The sequence below is a fragment of the Zootoca vivipara genome, chromosome 2 (genome assembly GCF_965207765.1).
Source record: "Zootoca vivipara chromosome 2, rZooViv2.hap1.1, whole genome shotgun sequence".
Classification (NCBI taxonomy): Eukaryota; Metazoa; Chordata; class Lepidosauria; order Squamata; family Lacertidae; genus Zootoca; species Zootoca vivipara.
In genome coordinates, this window is record NC_142584.1 from 52,044,312 (window position 1) to 52,061,219 (window position 16,908).

General features: G+C 42.4%; 1 long non-coding RNA gene across 1 annotated transcript; it reads right to left on the reverse strand.

Annotated features, from left to right (window-relative positions):
• Positions 1-3,674: 3,674 nt before the first annotated feature.
• LOC148686860 (uncharacterized) lies at positions 3,675-16,678 on the reverse strand. Its single transcript, XR_015948436.1, has 4 exons — positions 16,629-16,678; positions 14,150-14,356; positions 6,149-6,238; positions 3,675-3,936 (listed from the first exon to the last, which is right to left on the reverse strand). It is a non-coding gene; the product is annotated as an uncharacterized LOC148686860 (long non-coding RNA).
• Positions 16,679-16,908: the final 230 nt, after the last annotated feature.

Sequence of the window (16,908 nt, forward strand, 5' to 3'; positions counted from 1 at the left end):
CATGCCAGAGTCTGATCCAGATCAGGGACTCCTTATTGGCTATTTTTAAAGGAATAATTCTGTGTCTGGAGTGCCAATGAATTGCACTGCAAATGCAATGGGGGTTGGTCCGAATGATTTCCTCCTGCCCTGACCCTGTAACACTGGTTGTAAAAAGAAGCTAGCGGAGTGTGTCAAACCAGTTGAACAAGAGTAACTTGGCCGGTACTGTTGTGTTGAGGGGATTGGCACCAAAGGACTTCAGGGGCTGGCATTTGCAGAAGGGATATGTCTTTCCACTCCCATCTCCTATCCTCCAGGGCAGATGGCATCATCCAGCTGTGTCTGCAGGACAGTTTTGGGGTCAGATTGAATTAGTCGAGGAGGAGGAGGAGAAAGAGAAGGAGAGAGTTGTTCTTTGTAAGAATCTGCTGGTGGTTTCCCTTCGACTCTGATGAGTAATAGTGAATTTGGGTAAAATAAAAAAATTCCTTCAGTAGCACCTTAAAGACCAACTAAGTTTTTATTTTGGTATGAGCTTTCGTGTGCATGCACACTTCTTCAGATACAGATACACTTCTTCAAATTCAGTGAATTTGGGGCATCTGTTAGAGTTAAGCTGTATCTTCACTAGGGATGGAGGAAAAATTCAATTCACGTTTAATTTGCACTTACCAAAACACTGCTATCCTTCAAGATTCGCACTTCTCTGAGTCTTGTCAGCCAAGTAATTTGTCAAGAAATGTGTGGTAATATCAATGCATATGTCAGCAACAATAACATACAAAAGTGTATTATATTAGGGGAAGTTGCTTTGCAAAATAGGGGGTATATTATGCAAAATTGCATGTGGAAATGTATGTATAAGGATAAATTTATACCGTACTAAACTGTTAACGAATTTTCATCAGGACTTTTTAAAAAACAAACAAAAATGCAGATTGATTTGGAAATGTGGAGAAAAATGAGGCACTGAAACCAACAGATTCACCCATCACTAAATTCAACCATATAATCACAAAAATGCCATAAGCCTCCAGTGACCTCATTCAAAAGCAGCTGCACCTGGGTAAACACTGGAGTGCTCACCTGGGGTATTGTGCTATAGCTAGATTTCAGACATTCCATGAAATCTAATTTCACTGACATTCAGGAAACACTGGATACCTCACTTCCTTATGTCTTCTTTGGAAATGCATGCCTTGCTAAATAGAGAGAGTCTGGGCTGCTTATTCTCCAGGGAGGGAAAGTAACTAGCTACTAGTTTCTCTCTCTTCATTTCCCGCTCTCCCACAAAGTTTGTTTTAGTTGTGCATTCCCTAGCAGTGAAGATCACATAGCCCATAAGTTGGGTTTTTAAAAATGTCCTTTTTAGAGCTAGCACAGCTTATGTATGCAGTTCTGTGTTTTCTTCCATTTGCGCTTGTCACTGATTAAGGCAAGTGGCAGATGGAAATTATGTATTTCAGTTGGGAAGCAGAGTTGTTTTATCTGGATTCATAATAGAACATATTCTCTTGAACATTAAACATATTCCAGCTTCATTTAAGTCCACAGAGGAGCCTCTTTGACAACTCAGTCAGCTACAGCACAGCTGTGACCGACAAGAATATACACTATATCTTCACAAAATGGGAAGAGGCAGAAAATAATGTTCTTCTTTATTAAAAGAGATGGGAAAAGATTTACACGAACGATTTTATGTGATTACGAATTTTATTGTGTATAAGCAGTTCAGGAAATTTGCAACGATTTGGCATTCAGACAAGTTAGCAACATTGCCAACTAAAGGAAGAAACTTTTCCTGAGATGTATGTAAATGGTCGCATCAACACACATATGTTCACGTATCTGTGAGAATGAGGAAAGATTCAAATGTAATGCTAAACCATGAGCTAACCAAAGTTCTCTATTATGTGTAAACTTGGGGAACTTGGTTTCATTTTAACTGTGGTTAAAGAACAAGTCAGGGTCACTTGTTCCTGGTTTGTTTTAACAAATCACAGTTTAAACTAAGCAGAATTCAAGAGTAACCAGAAACACTGTTTAGTTTGAAGCGGGAAAGCCAACATGGTACCCACCATATGTTTTGAACTACAGTTCCTTTCATCCATGATCAATAGCTATGCTGACTAGGGCTGATGGGAGTTTTAGTCCAGAGCATCTAAAGGGTACCACTTTGACTATTCCTGCTCTAGACCTTATTTTTTAGAGTTATGCCCAAACTATTGGAGTTGCAGCAGGTGGTCATATCACATCTGAGGATGGGAATTGGGAGGGTGAAGGAAGGAGTCAGAGCAATAAAGAGCCAGGTGGTTTATCATTGGATGGTAGGGATAAAAGAATTAATAATTTTTACAAGAAAGAGCTGAGGCTGCCATCTGTTCACAGTTATTATGTACAGTTAATATTCTGGGAGATCTGTCCATAATAAGTAGCAAAGATTATAAATAGAATTTTGACCATATTTTCTGTGATAACAGAATTTGTTTTCCTGAAACAAATTGAAACAAACTTCACTTGGTGCTATGTTTGGTTTCAAAAATGTGTGTGTGTGGCAGGAAGGGGGGGGGTCTGAGAAAGCTAAGAACAACAGCAAATATGTTTCTTCTTCTTTTTTAAAAAAAAGGATGTGAGCTGTTTGCATAAATATAGTTCTTTTTTATGTTGTTTGTGCCTCGCAATCTGAAATTTCTCTGTGTGTGGAAGTAAAGCAGCAATCCTACAGCCATTTCCTTAGAAGTAAGCTGAAATGAGCTCTGAGTGTACACAGATAGGACTGTACTGTACTGTACTGTAAAAGGCTCCAATGACCATTAGGGACCTGGCCCTACCGTTAGGAAGAATGAGACAACTGCCTCAGATGCTGATGGATGTGGGCAGAGCTGTATGTGCTAGCTAGCCTGCAGTGAAGGGTACTGTCCTTTTGCCAGTAAAGTAAAGTAAAATAAAGGACCCCTGGCCGTTAAGTCCAGTTGCGAACGACACTGGGGTTGCGGTGCTCATCTCGCTTTACAGGCCAAGGCAGCCAACATTTGTCCGCAGAAATTTTTTTCGGGTCGTGTGGCCAGCATGACTAAGCCGCTTCTGGCGAAATCAGAGCAGCGCATAGAAATGCTGTTTACCTTCCTGCTGGAGCAGTACCTATTGATCTACTTGCACTTTGACATGCTTTCGAACTGCTAGGTTGGCAGGAGCTGGGACCGAACAATGGGAGCTTACCCCGTTGCGGGGATTCGAACTGCCGACCTTCCGTTTAGACCACAGCGCCACCTGCGTCTCTCCTTTTGCCAGTACTGAAATACAATTCAAGAGGCAATCTGGGTGACTTCTGGATGTGGACGGGGAGGTGCCACCTTGTCTTTTGCCGCAGGTAGGAAAATGTCTGGGATTACTGACAGCTCATTTCAAAAGCTGGAAGACTCAGGAATTATCAGCAGCTGGAGTTAAAAGGAATAAACCCAGCTATAGACATGCCATATCTAGTGCTCTCTACTAATATTATTTTCCTCCAATTCCTTACCAAAATCCACTACAATGCCCCACTTCACATGTAATGCTAATCACAACTCATTAATGCTTTGTTCTTCAGCCCTAATGTGCTTCATGGTTTGACTTACTGTATTATCCAAATCCGGGCCCATGGTTTGTCTCACTCCAGACAAACCAAGAACTGTAGCTAAGGTTTGTGGCTTACTGCTTGTGGTTTGCCTGCAGGAGATAAACCCTAAGCCTGGGTTTGGATGACATGCTAAGTCAAACAATGGCTTAGCTCACAGCGGCACAGCAGCAGCAGAACAGAAGGATTAGAAAAATGGTCATGGAGCTCACATATTTCTGCTAAGTCATAGTTTGGTTTTGTGTGTTGTGCTAACCATGTCAACACATGTTGTGGGTTCACCAGATTTGCATGATATGTTGTCTTGAAGTGATCCTGTCCAGCTTCTTTTCTTCAGCCTGTGATACAGAGGTGAATAAATAGGATTACCACAAACAGATAGCAATGAAAATAGCATACAACCCAATTAAGGGCTGGAGAACATGCGGCCCTCCAAATTTTGTGGGAATCCAACTCCCATCAGCCCTATCTAGGATGACCAACAGTCAGGGATAATGGGAGTCGGAGCCCAACAGCAGCTCCCCATCCCTACTACCGGTATATACTGTATGTCTACTCGTGTCTCATTAAATTCAATGGGGCTTACTGTCAGGAAAATCTGAATACCAGGGGGGTGGGTTAAAGTTTGTTGGCCTGAGGCCCACATTCACTCTTCGCCAACCCTCCAGGGGCTACATGTCTGTGCTGGGGGTGGCCAGCCTACATTCTCTCTCTCTCTCTCTCTCTCTCTCTCTCTCTCTCTCTCTCTCTCTCTCTCTCTCTCACACACACACACACACACACACACACACACAGAGGGGGGGGGCTTCCTGCCTCTCCTTACCTCATCCATGCAATTCAGCTGAGGAGAGAGGTTACTGCTCCCACTCATCAAATGACTGATGTGATGACCAGGAAGGTGTGACTCTACATCCCATTGGGGCACTGGGCTCCACTTACTTCAATGTTGTGTCTATTTTAAACTTATTTTTGCCACAGTCACTGACAAAATAAGTGGGCTAATTGTGAAGGATTTGCTGCGGGGGCGGGGGGAGATTAGGCCCCTAAACTGGGGGTTAGCCCACCATTGGAAATATTGGATTGCAGCCTAAGTGTGGTATAAACTAAATTTTATTGTTTAACGGTGATTTCCTAGCAAATACTGCATTCCGCTAAGAAGGGAAATAAACAATTATCCTATGGTTCAGCTAAGTGATACTTGGGGAATACTGGTCATTAATGGAGGGCCACATCTTATTTGACATTTTGTACACAAGATAGGCAGTTGCCTTCTACTAAGCCAAACCATTGGTCCATCTAGCTCAGAACTGTCAGCACTGACTGGCAGTGACTCTCCAGCATTTCAAGCAAAGGGCACACCCAGCTCAACCTGGAGATGCCAGGGATTGAACCTGGCACCATCTGCATGGAAAGCAGAAGCTCTACCACCGAGCTGCATACATAAAGAAAAATGCATATGACTCTTATGTCAGCAGTTCTAGTTCTGGTTTGATGCCAATGAGCTTGTGTGCTCTTTGCCAGGATGGGCTGGCCGACTGCCTTACACTGCTGGTCTGGAAAGTTGTTTCTATTCTTAAATACATGTCACCTGACTGGACTGGACTGACTTAAACTGTGTGTTAGGCTGATACTGAAACATCAGAGAGCACAAGAAAAAACATTCCATGCCAAATCTCCCAAAAAGTAGTTTTGGAATGTAAGCACCCATTTTTGTACACAAGGAGAGATATTCCAAGTGGTTTGGTGGCTGTAGAGGTGTTAGATGGGAGCAAGGGCAGCTGTGGCTGAGATAGAACTTGTTCAAGACATTTTACTGCCCGAGGCAAAAAAACAAGATGGTGCCCTTCCACTCCAATTTCACAAACCGAAGCCAACTCAACCAGCAGCTGAATCCTATTCCAGCAATGGCAATGGGACAGTGACATATACCTCGGGGCAATGGAGGAACAGGGCATCTATGAAACATGCACAATTCTGTTTTCCAAAATCTCCCACTTCTCCCCATCCCAAGCATGCCATATCTAAGGCACTGCTTCAGCTTGGCTAATGGTACTCAGAGTAGAGATCAGAGTTGTTGGAGAATACTGGCAAAAACAAAAAGGGGGTGGGGGGCCGGATTGCTGATGTTCACTTGTTCCTCCTCTGACCAGAATGGAAATCAATCCAGTGAATATGATCAGTATTCACTGTTGTTGTTGCTTTCAGTCCACGAACAACACTGTTGTTGTTGCTTTCAGTCCACGAACAATACACAACTGATTGCATTCCCACCACTGCTATTTGCATTAAGTTTACTTTGCACTGAAATGAATGGGGTGGAATAATGTGCATTCCCACCACTGCTATTTGCATTAAGTTTACTTTGCACTGAAATGAATGGGGTGGAATAATAGCTTACATAATGTACGTACCGGTAATTTATGTAATTATGTAAATTATATAATTTTGCCACAGTGGTCAGTTATTTTAGCAGAAGATGAACTGCAGCAGAACAGAAACAGGACAGCATGCAACCAATAGAAGGCTTAATGAAAAACAATGGTTTCTTACATCCCTAACAGAAGTAGAGTACCACAGTGAGTAGAGCCGCTTCTGCTTCCTGCTTGAGTTGTGAAAGGCTGTCATCCTGATCCGTCACTCCTGGAACAAAACATTTGAGGTTATTCTTCTTTAACCTCCTGTTTTCTCTCTTTCATATTTCTGGCTCCAGCCTCCTCTGGTCCTGTTGCTGTTACTGTCATTACTCCTATTCTGCATTTTGCTGACAGTGTTAGAGGAATGCCTGTTTTGCAGGCCTAGTAACCTGCCCACCAGCTTACCAGGAAATCTCTTGTTCCCAAGGAGGTAAAGGCAAGCAACAGACCTACCCAAATAGCTTCTGAAACAGCTGCTTTGTATGTGCTGCTGTTCTATGCACTCCAAATGTGTGCATATATTTTAAACAGATGTGCACAGGGTTGAAAAAGCAGAAATAAAAATAATTGTTCAGGGTCGGCTGCAAATGCGAGGGTGGGGTGTAATAAATCTATTTGCCATTTCATACTGCTTTCTTTCCCTCTGGTGTTTTTCAAATTAAGACGCAGCATGTCATAGCACACACTGCACCTTCTCCCCCACCCACCCCATGCCCCTTCTCATTTGGATCCGTGAATATTGTTACACGCCACCACAATCTCTAGGAGAGGTGCGAGATTCCAGGGATTGCAAGTGCTTACCAGAGTCTGTGTTCCCTTTTGAGGCAATGAGGCACAGCAGAGTCTGTGGTGTCTTTATGATATATGGTTTATTTGCACATATCTACAATCTGTGTCTAGATGGAGAGAGTGCAAAGCATTCACATGCCAATAGGGCCCTGTTCCTTCCATTGCTGCAGCCTCCATTTCCAAGAAACCTCCCAAACATCATGCCTGACCTTCTCTACAGCATAAAGCAGACCGCCCCCCTCATGCTCTGGCCCCCACTTTCTCTGCTTGCACGGACACTTTTTTCCTGTTTTCTTACACCAGCCACCCTGAAATCTTAAACTCCTTTGGTCTCACAGCTGGAGGATGGCAGTCTTCGCTCTCTCTTGATGCTTTCCTTGATGGGCCATCACCAATCTTTGTTTCTTAATAACTTACACTCATCTAGCCAGGCTTCTCTGGCTCATTAGCTGGCTCATTCCCCAACCCACTTAGGAGGTAATTCCAAAACAATGGCAATCACCAGCTTGCTCCGAGTTGCAAATATTTTCAGTTCCCACAATGGGGAAATATGAAGCAGGGTCTGATTTGATGACCACAACTAGAGGTGTATCAAGGGAGACATGGCCCTGCCCTATGGCTTTGAAGGACTTTCAAAGTAGGGCTTGCAGCAGCTGCTGTCTGGAAACCCGGTGAGCTCTCACAAGTTAGAGTCAACAATACTGGTGGACCAAAGATCTGAGCACCTATGAGGCAGCTTCCACTAATCTGGAGCTCAAAGGGCAGCCTGTTCAGTGTTGCAAAAAATTGGTTCTACATTCAATATCTGTATTGGATTCTAAGTTGTTTTTATATATGAAACTGCTTTATATGTGGTTTGTTTGTTTTTTCTTCTTCTGTTGGTGTTTTTCTTGTTAAAGCTGCTTTGAAATGTTTCATAGGCAACGATTCAAACATGGAATGAAATAAATAAATATGTCCATGCATCAGATCGGAAGGTGAACCACAGTGTCCTGCACTCTGAGGTGCAGCTTCAGAGCACATAACAAGTTCCTGGGGCTATGAAAGCATAGATCAGCCTCATGGGATCCCTACTCTAACAAAGGGCAGAGTCTGGTTAACATGCAGCTGATGAAAGGCACTCCTACCTCCATATACAGGAATAAAGCTAAATGCGCTAATTTCCCGGCATTCCTTTTCATTGATTGCAATTCCTTCTTTCACTGTTTTGCCAAGTAAGACAGACATTTTTTTTCATAAGCCATTCGTCTTCCTGTCTTAACCAAACTGTTTTCATTAACCTCCGGCTTTCCATATTTAACCTTGGTGGCACGATCTAGAATGGATAACATTATCTTTTCTGTTCATACATCTTATTACGTTTAAAGGCAGAGCTGCCTTTAAATCTGATTATACCTCTCAATTTCACTTAAATTATATTTGAAATCAAGATCAGAAAATTTAGGAGCCAGTTCAGTAATTTGGATGATAATATTATTTTGCCTCTGTAATTCAATACTGTAAGTGCATTGATTATGTTTCTGCACTGCTGGGCAGCAATTATTGTTTTTAGGCTGTTAGTATCACACAAGGGGTTGGCAAAATCCTGTGCCAAGTGGGGTTTTTTTAAAGCTCCAGAGATGGCAGTTGAATGCTTTCCACTGGTTTATGAAGCTACTGAATTACAGCCTTATTAATCTTCCCCACTCAGCAGTTTGCCTAGGGATAGATCATATCCTTCAACAATCAATATAGTCCATGTTTGGTTAGTGTTGTCATGCAAGCTGTCAGTAGTGGAATGATGCACACCACATGATGTGATTTGCAAGCATTCTTAGCTATGCAGCCTAAGACTCTTTTGCCCCATGATGTTGACGTAATTTATATTTCTTATCTTAATCTTAAATCCACAGCTCAATTTCTGCCCAATTTTGTTTGATGCTAGTATGTGGACACTACTGTTGTTAGTGCAGAAGGATTCCTGAAACAGATTCTATCAAACCTGAAAGTGAAGGTAAGGGGTACCCTATGGCCTTACTAGTGGCAGGATCTTGTTTGTGTCCTGTGGTCCGTATTTTTATCTGGTTAGTTTCTGCTTTGTTCCTACGTAAGAGCTATTCAAGGTGATGAGTTTAATCTATAAAGCCTTGTATGGTTTGGAACATGGAAGCCTTAGGTCCCCTCTCCCACCATGCATCTTAACAGTGTCCAAAGTCTGTATGTTCAGATCACGGGAAATCCCCTTCCACCAGGACACCAAGAAGCAAATCATGTCATCACAGTCAGAATGATCAGGGGCACCCACTGACCTGAGTAGTTTGCCTTCTAAAACAATCCACCCAGTTCAATGTGTTTAATTGAAGCTCTTTCTGCTATAATAGGGTCTTACCCCTTGTTTCATACAGACACCCAAAGTTTTATTAGTTGTCTGTTTGATTTCTTTAGCTGTGGTTATCATTGAGGCAATCTGTAGCTTCAGAACTCACTTTCTTAAGGAGGGCTAGCCATTTCTGGAACCCGTGCTCCTGCAGCACCCTCTATTTCTTCTTGCTCCCCTCTGCTGCCTCCTGTTTCCATGCTTGATGCTGCTAAATAGGCTGTCCTCAGCTGATCAGGTTTTAAAGCGTTCTCACACACTGGGTGCCCTGTGACATACCCAGTACAGCATTTTAATTGGGGGTGGTGTTACCCTCTTTGAGGACAGCATTTTAATTGGCATTGCATGAAGTTTTCTGATTATGCTGTTTTGATTAGATCCAGACCCTCACTGTGACCCAAAACATGGTTGCTGACCAACAAATATACATACAATGCTAAAGAGCAGTTTCCTTTTAATTTCAAGCTGCCGTTTTTGGCAAGAACTGAATTCTATAAACCCTGTGACCGCTGTAGTTTTCGCAGTGCTCCAATCCAATTTCTATCAATGTATCTTTGTAAATTGAGCTTCAAATGGCAAAGGTATCTTTCAAGAGATTCCTTACTTTCAACAGCCAAACTTGACCTCTTTCGAACATGTTAATTACTACAGTTTAGCACAGAGGATGAAGGGGAGTCTATCTTATTAGAGCTGAAGGCTTTAATGAGCAATAGACAGTCTTTGCAAGCTATAGTTAGAAACTAGGAGGGATAATCTATTTTGCCATCCCCGGGTCTCTAATTTTCTTGCCTCTCATCCATCCATACTATTAAAGGGCTGCCTTAAAATGATGCTCTGGTAAGAAACTCTTTGGTGAATGGCCGACTGTTTTCATTTGCAGCTTGGCTCAAACCTTGTGCCCCATTACATGGTTACAAGGCAGGAGTGTTCTGACTTGTCAAGAAAGCATGAAATGTCCATCTGTGGCCAAATACTCAAATCTGAAATACCACTGTTTTCTTAAGGCCTCTGCATAAAAATTAGAATTCATGTTCCACTTCCCCCCCCCCAGCTATTCCTTTCTTCATCTTGGGGCAATTTCAAATAAAAATTCCACAGGAAGCTTTTAATTTTGCCTTACTCATTATTCATTATCATTAAGTTTGTCATATGTCTTTGGACGCCAGAGCAGTTAATGAAACGTAATTAATAGAGACAAGTCAAAATACTGCAAAAGTAGCTATTTCCCCCTTTTTTGCTGGGTAAGGCATTTAATACAGTAATTGTTATCATTGCTATTAGTATTATATTGTGTATTTACAGGCCACCTTACAGAGTTTCCCCTCTCAAGGCAGCTCCCAACATGTTAAAGAACCAACTATAACATTACAAATCATAGCATAACCTAAAAACTAAAACACAACAACACAATCTAAAAATCATCACAGAGAGTGAAAATTAGAAGATCAGCAACAGAAAAGTACCAGCTTAAGTGCCAACAGGGGCTGCTAACAGATGAAGGGGCAGGTGGCAATAGGGCTGGACAGGCCAGTTAATAGGACCTCACGTGCACACTCTCCTAAATGGGGGGAAAACAGACTTCTATGGTTCAATGAAAACCATGTAAACGTTTAAAATCAGAGATCAACTAACCATTACAGCCCTAGTCAGCTAACCATTATGGACCTGCTACCATAGTGCCTGTTTTGTCAGGGCTAATGTGGATCATTTTGTGTACACAAATACAGTCACAAAATAATACATAATCAACAAGCCATAAAACAACAGCAATGCAGTGTCTTTCTCATTTGGGGCATGGATAGAATACCCAAATGTTTCCACATTGAAGGGTTTCAACCTTACTCAGGTGCAAAGGATTCCATAGAGGAAATTCTTAAGAACCCTGCACACGAGACGTATGTGTTGGTGTCTATGGAAGGGGAACAAATGTTTGGGAAAGGTGACACATGGGTAAGGAAGAATGGAAACTACAACAGGAAAGAATACGGTGAGCTGGCCCTGAGGAAACACAGGAGGAAGTGCAGGAGCAGCCAACAAGGTGGGGTGATGCCCTGCCACACTGCATCACTCCTGCTTACTGGGATAGGGCAGGGTGGCAGTGAGATCAGGTACACCGGCAGGAGCACTGGATTGGATTCGCTGGTGCATCCATGCAGCCCTGACCTCACCCTGCCCCCCACCCTCCTGGTAAGCAGTGCAATGAGAGTGTTGGAAAGGCAACCCTGCGGCGGCAGCACCCTGCCATGGCAGTTACTCCTGAATATAGGTCCGGGTTCTTCTGTGGGAGAGATAAAAATATCAAGCCCACCAAGCAAAGCTAGCCATTTAAGTATCATTCAGGGTTCCAAAAGTTTGGGATGGGGAAGTTTGCAAAAGGTTGAGCAGGATGGATGCCTCTTGAATTCAATCACAATAAAATGCCAGTGTGCAACAGTTATTCCATGCTATGTGGAGCAACACTACAGCTACAAGAAAAACAAAGAAAGGCCCATGGTGGGACCTTGGTAGTCTCACACGGATGAGGCATGTGGCATGCTCACTTTCCTGCCCCATGCAACATACCCAGGGACTCCAGACATATAGTCAATCTCTGTGGCTCAGCAGATACAGGCTTAGCATATACAGTGGTACCTCGGTTTATGAACACAATTGGTTCCGGAAGTCTGTTCATAAACTGAAGCGAACTTTCCCATTGAAAGTAATGGAAAGTGGATTAATCCATTCCAGACGGGTCCGTGGCGTTCATAAACCGAAAATTCATAAACCGAGGTGTTCATAAACCGAGGTTCCACTGTACAAGGTCCCACATGCAATCTCTAGCCAAAGGCTGCCTGGGGAAAGAGTTCCATACACATCTCTATGCAAGAGTGTAAGGTGGGTGAGTGGCGTACATATTGAGACACTCGGGTAACTGCCCTGCTGCAGGTTGCCTTTAATTTTGATCAGCCGACATCTCAGGCAGCAACTCCATGTTCAAGAGAAAGATTGTCTGGGTTATTGTCCCAGCACATCTTACTATCCACCTTCCCTCCAACCCTCCATTTCATGAAGCTCAACTGCTGAGTTCCTTTTATACTTGCAGTAACCATCAGAGAGTCAGGAGACCACTGAGCTGTTGAGGCCTCTTCCCGCTGGCAGCCCGGATTGTGGAGTGGCAGAGTAGGTAGCCTAGGAGAGGGCCTTCTCTGTGGCAGCTCCTAGGTTGTGGAATACCCTCCCCGCTGAGGTGTGGCTGGACCCTTCATCATACAATTATTACCTTCTCTTTTCTATTGTATTGGTTTGAGCGGCCTTAGAATAAATTTGGTTGCATTAGAAATGAAGAAGTTAATTGCCTCCGAAAGGAGAAGAATGAATCATAGATTGTTAGTGGTCCGATGAATGATATTCCTGAGAGAATTTCAGCATGAAAAGAAGGATAATTGGGGAGGGCAATATTGGTCTTATATACATACAAGTACTCCTAACAGATATTACATCCGCATATCACTGGAGATTTTCATCTGTATTATCCAGTGCATTGTTCCAAGAATCTGCCTTCTGCAGAACATCCCTTCAAGGTTAGTTATACATCATTGTATGTAGCAAATTCACTGGCCTATGCTGAGCCTTGGTAAAATGTTTTCATGTCAATTCATATGAATCATATGGTGCTATGAAAGGTCTTTTTAACAGCCAACCTACCCTAGCCCAGTGCAGCCATATAACTCTGCAAAGCATATGTTGCCACCATGTGTGTTACTACCATGGACTGGCAAAGTTGGCAACTTTGGTTTCTCATTCTGTCTCTCCAGTTTTGTTTTGTTTTGTTTTGTTTTTTATTTGTAAAAAATTGTATGCTGCCCTTCATCCGCAGATCTCAGGGGAGTTGGCAACCCCAATATTTCCCCAACCAACAGAATCACATCAGAGGGGTCTTTGGCATGGCTTCTAGTCAGGCTCATGTCACCTCTCCCTGGGAGCTGGTGCTACTGGCACGAGGTGATGCCCTACATCTCTCACACTGGATCTTCTCCTTACACACAATGCCAACACAACTACACAGTTGGCAGGGCCCGGGTAATCATTTAGGTTCATTTCTCCACATTTCCACATCAGTTTGCCCTTTAAAAAAGTCACCATGATAATTCATCAGCATTTTTGTAGGGATTTCTTTAAATAGGCACGTTTTGAATATACTTTTACCTAATATAAACATTTTTGACACATTATCCTAGGAATATGCATGTTGCGTGTTATTTTCCCAGATAAATGCATGTTTACACACACTTTATATGCATTTTCCTGCACATCCCCTGCTTACTGCAATACTGCATTGTGAAGTTTGATAAAAGGAGAATTTTTGAAAGATGGCTGTGTTTTGGTTTGCATACTGAACTGAACTGAACTGAAAAGTGCAAATTAGGTAGGTTCCCCTTTAAATGCTGCATCAAATTTCACCCCTATCCCACATTGTTACAGTAATAGAATATATGCAGTGGGGGGGATTGCATTTAGAAGGAAGGTAAGGCTGTCAAAGATGTCTCCTTCCTTGATTTGGCAAAGAGGCATTGGGGCAGTGCTGGAGCATGTGGTATAATATGCCTCTGGATCACAGCATATGTTGGAAACAGAGAGGGTTTTTTAGAAACCGTTCCAGACTGAATTGCTGTGCCATGGGTACCCAACACTGGCCCCTCATAGCCCATAAAAACCTCTTCTAAATCACCTCGCCTTACTCTTTCAAGGCCACCTTTACCATAATTCTACACACTGAGCCATTTATAAATTGAAATAGCAGTCTGAGCATATTAAATGGAAACTATGTTTGACTCTGGGGTGAGGGACAATGAAACTGTGCCTTTCTCCCTTTCTTAATGTCTTATGCAAACCTTCGGTTACATCATGCATCAACCATAATTACATTGTCAAAGATTGTACCTTTTGCATTTCATTGCCATTTAATTCCAACTTTTTCACACACATCCTCTCCTTTTACACTCATGTGTATACCTGCCAACTGAATCGCTGGGCTGAGATACAGTCCATCCATCTGATGAAGTAGACTCTGGTGCACAAAAGCTTGTTCGTTTCTGCTGCAACAATACAATGACTTCCCCTCTGGAAACTGCTTCCCATGGTGTACACTCAGACTGCTTTTGTTCTTTTGTCACCTCTGATCAAATAGCCTTTGTAGGCTTTTGAAAGAAGTACAAAAACCTGTTTTCAAGAGGTGAAAGTGAGATGACTGTACACACCAGGATGGTCACTTTTTCAAAAGCATTTTCAGCCTTAGTATTCAGCTCTATTTACAACCTGTCAATGTTAGTCTTGGCTATGTCTGCTATCACAGAGACCTGTATTTCTAGTCTATTCTCCATCTCTGTAAGGCAGCATTACAGTGGCTGGATCTTAGACAGGAAGTCATTAGTACAGGAATCCCTTGGCTTTTCCTGATATCTGCACTGGTAATATAAGTTGGTGAAGGTGAGGCAAGATCAAAGAGAAGCCCAGCAATATATGATACCCAAATAGATGAACAGCAGGATCTCTGTCTTGAATACACTGAACTGAGGATGTGTGTCCTTGCCAAGATCTTTATCGCCTTCAAATTTGTATTCTGATCTGCAGCTTTGGTTATAAATCACCACTGGGCAATGTAATGTGCTTGGATAATAAAGCCGTGTAAACAAGTTCAGGAAATCTCACCGTTACACTGAAGGCCAGATGTATGAAGGACCCAAGGACCTTAGGCTGCTCTTCACATTAAAGGAAGCAAGTGGCTCTGGAATACTTGTAAGTTCAGTATATCTTGTAAATCACATGTATGTTTTGGCATGGCAAAGGAATGAAGGATGGTAAGATACCCATGACTTGCATATATCTGTGACACATCTTGGTGACACTAGACCAGGCTTCCTCAACCTCGGCCCTCCAGATGTTTTTGGCCCACAACTCCAATGATCCCTAGCTAGCAGGACCAGTGGTCAGGGATGGTGGGAATTGTAGTCTCAAAACATCTGGTGGGCCGAGGTTGAGGAAGCCTGCACTAGACCAATGAAGGCTTGAACTGGATAATTAACCTAATAATTTGTTTATAACCCTCTCATCCCAACCTACCTGTGGGGTAGGTTAGGCTGAGCTTCATGGCTGAGTGGGGATTCAGACCCTATTCTGATGCACTCACCACTAAACCACACTGGCTCTCAGTGACATACCTTAATATAATCTAGCATATAGGATGGTCAATAAATTGGGGGATTGACACAGAGTGCACGGCCAGGATGTTTTATGATCATTTAAGACTTGGATATTAATGTGGACTCATATTTACTGTTGAGCAATTTGTGTAGAAAAATGCCTCTAATATTTGGCATGCATCCTAATTATACAAAAAAGTCCCCCTTTTCACTAGGGATGGGTGAATATGTTGGTTTTGATTTCTCTCATTTTCTCATTTTTCCAATCTTGTATTCGGTTCTTCATATTTCAATATCAGTTTGTGATTTCTTTTCTTTCCAAAAGCCCTCATGAAAATTAATCCGTATTTTACTGCAAAATTCTCCTTATAAACATGTTTGCATGCAAAGTTGTCTATTATACACATTTTTTGCAAAGCAAGTTATCCTAACATAATGCATTTTTGTATGCTTTTTTTTTTTTGCTGATATAGGCATTTATATGCACACTTTACCCTAGCATAGGGTTTCCCAAACTTAGGCTTCCAGCTGTTTTTGGACTACAGTTCCCACCATCCCTGACCACTAGTCCTGCTAGCTAGGGGTGATGGGAGTTGTAGTCCAAAAACAGCTGGAGGCGCAAGTTTGGGAAACCCTGTGCTAGCACACAAATTTCTATATATACTGGAGAATTGCATTGCATTGTGAAATTTGGAGAAGTTACTTTTAAAGTGTGGCTATGTCTCAGTTCATACTGGTATCTTGTTTTGGAAAGTGTGAATTAGCTAAGTTCTCCTTTAAATGTAAACTGAATCAAATTCGTCTGTCATCCCAACTTCCCACTGCCAGAACTATGCATATAATTGCTATTGGAGGGACTACACACACAGAGAGAGACAGACAGAGAGAGAGAGAGAGAGAGAGAGAGAGAGAGAGAGAGAGAGAGAGAGAGAGAGAGAGAGAGAGAGAGAGAGAACTGCTGAGACTTCAATTTGTAGCAGAAGACCAGAGCAGGAGTAGAGCTTCTTAACTATTTCCTGTCATGCTGTTTTCCTGCTGAAAATTGCCTCCTTTAAGCTGCTTTGACCTCCAGTGGGGAAAAGATACAAGTTATTATGAAGGACTACCACTGAAACAACCACCCTAATCCTTTCTAACATTTTAAAACCCTTCTATTGTAATGAACAGAAACAGAACAACTCTGGCGAAGTGGTGACAGCTGCTTTTGAATTCAATTTTTCCCTTCGATAACAGTCCTCTCTTATAACACCCTAGAAACAATTAAAAATGCAAAACTAAAATATCACCTGTACCTTTGTTTAGCGGTTTTGTTGCACATGGAAGATGCGAGGCAGGAATGAAGAGGTTTTAAGTGGGTCAAGGGTTAAAGGAGAGATGCAAGGAATGTAGGGTGTCAGCAGAGGAGAGATAGCAGAAGACTGCATCAGCATTGCACTGTGAGTATCATACAGATAAGGCTTGTACGTCCAGGTACCTGCATAAGAATTTGGCTGCATAAATAACAGGAGAGGGAAACAGGAGAGGGTAATGTATGCTGTTTCTTTCTTCCTAAAGAACATTGTAAATAGATAA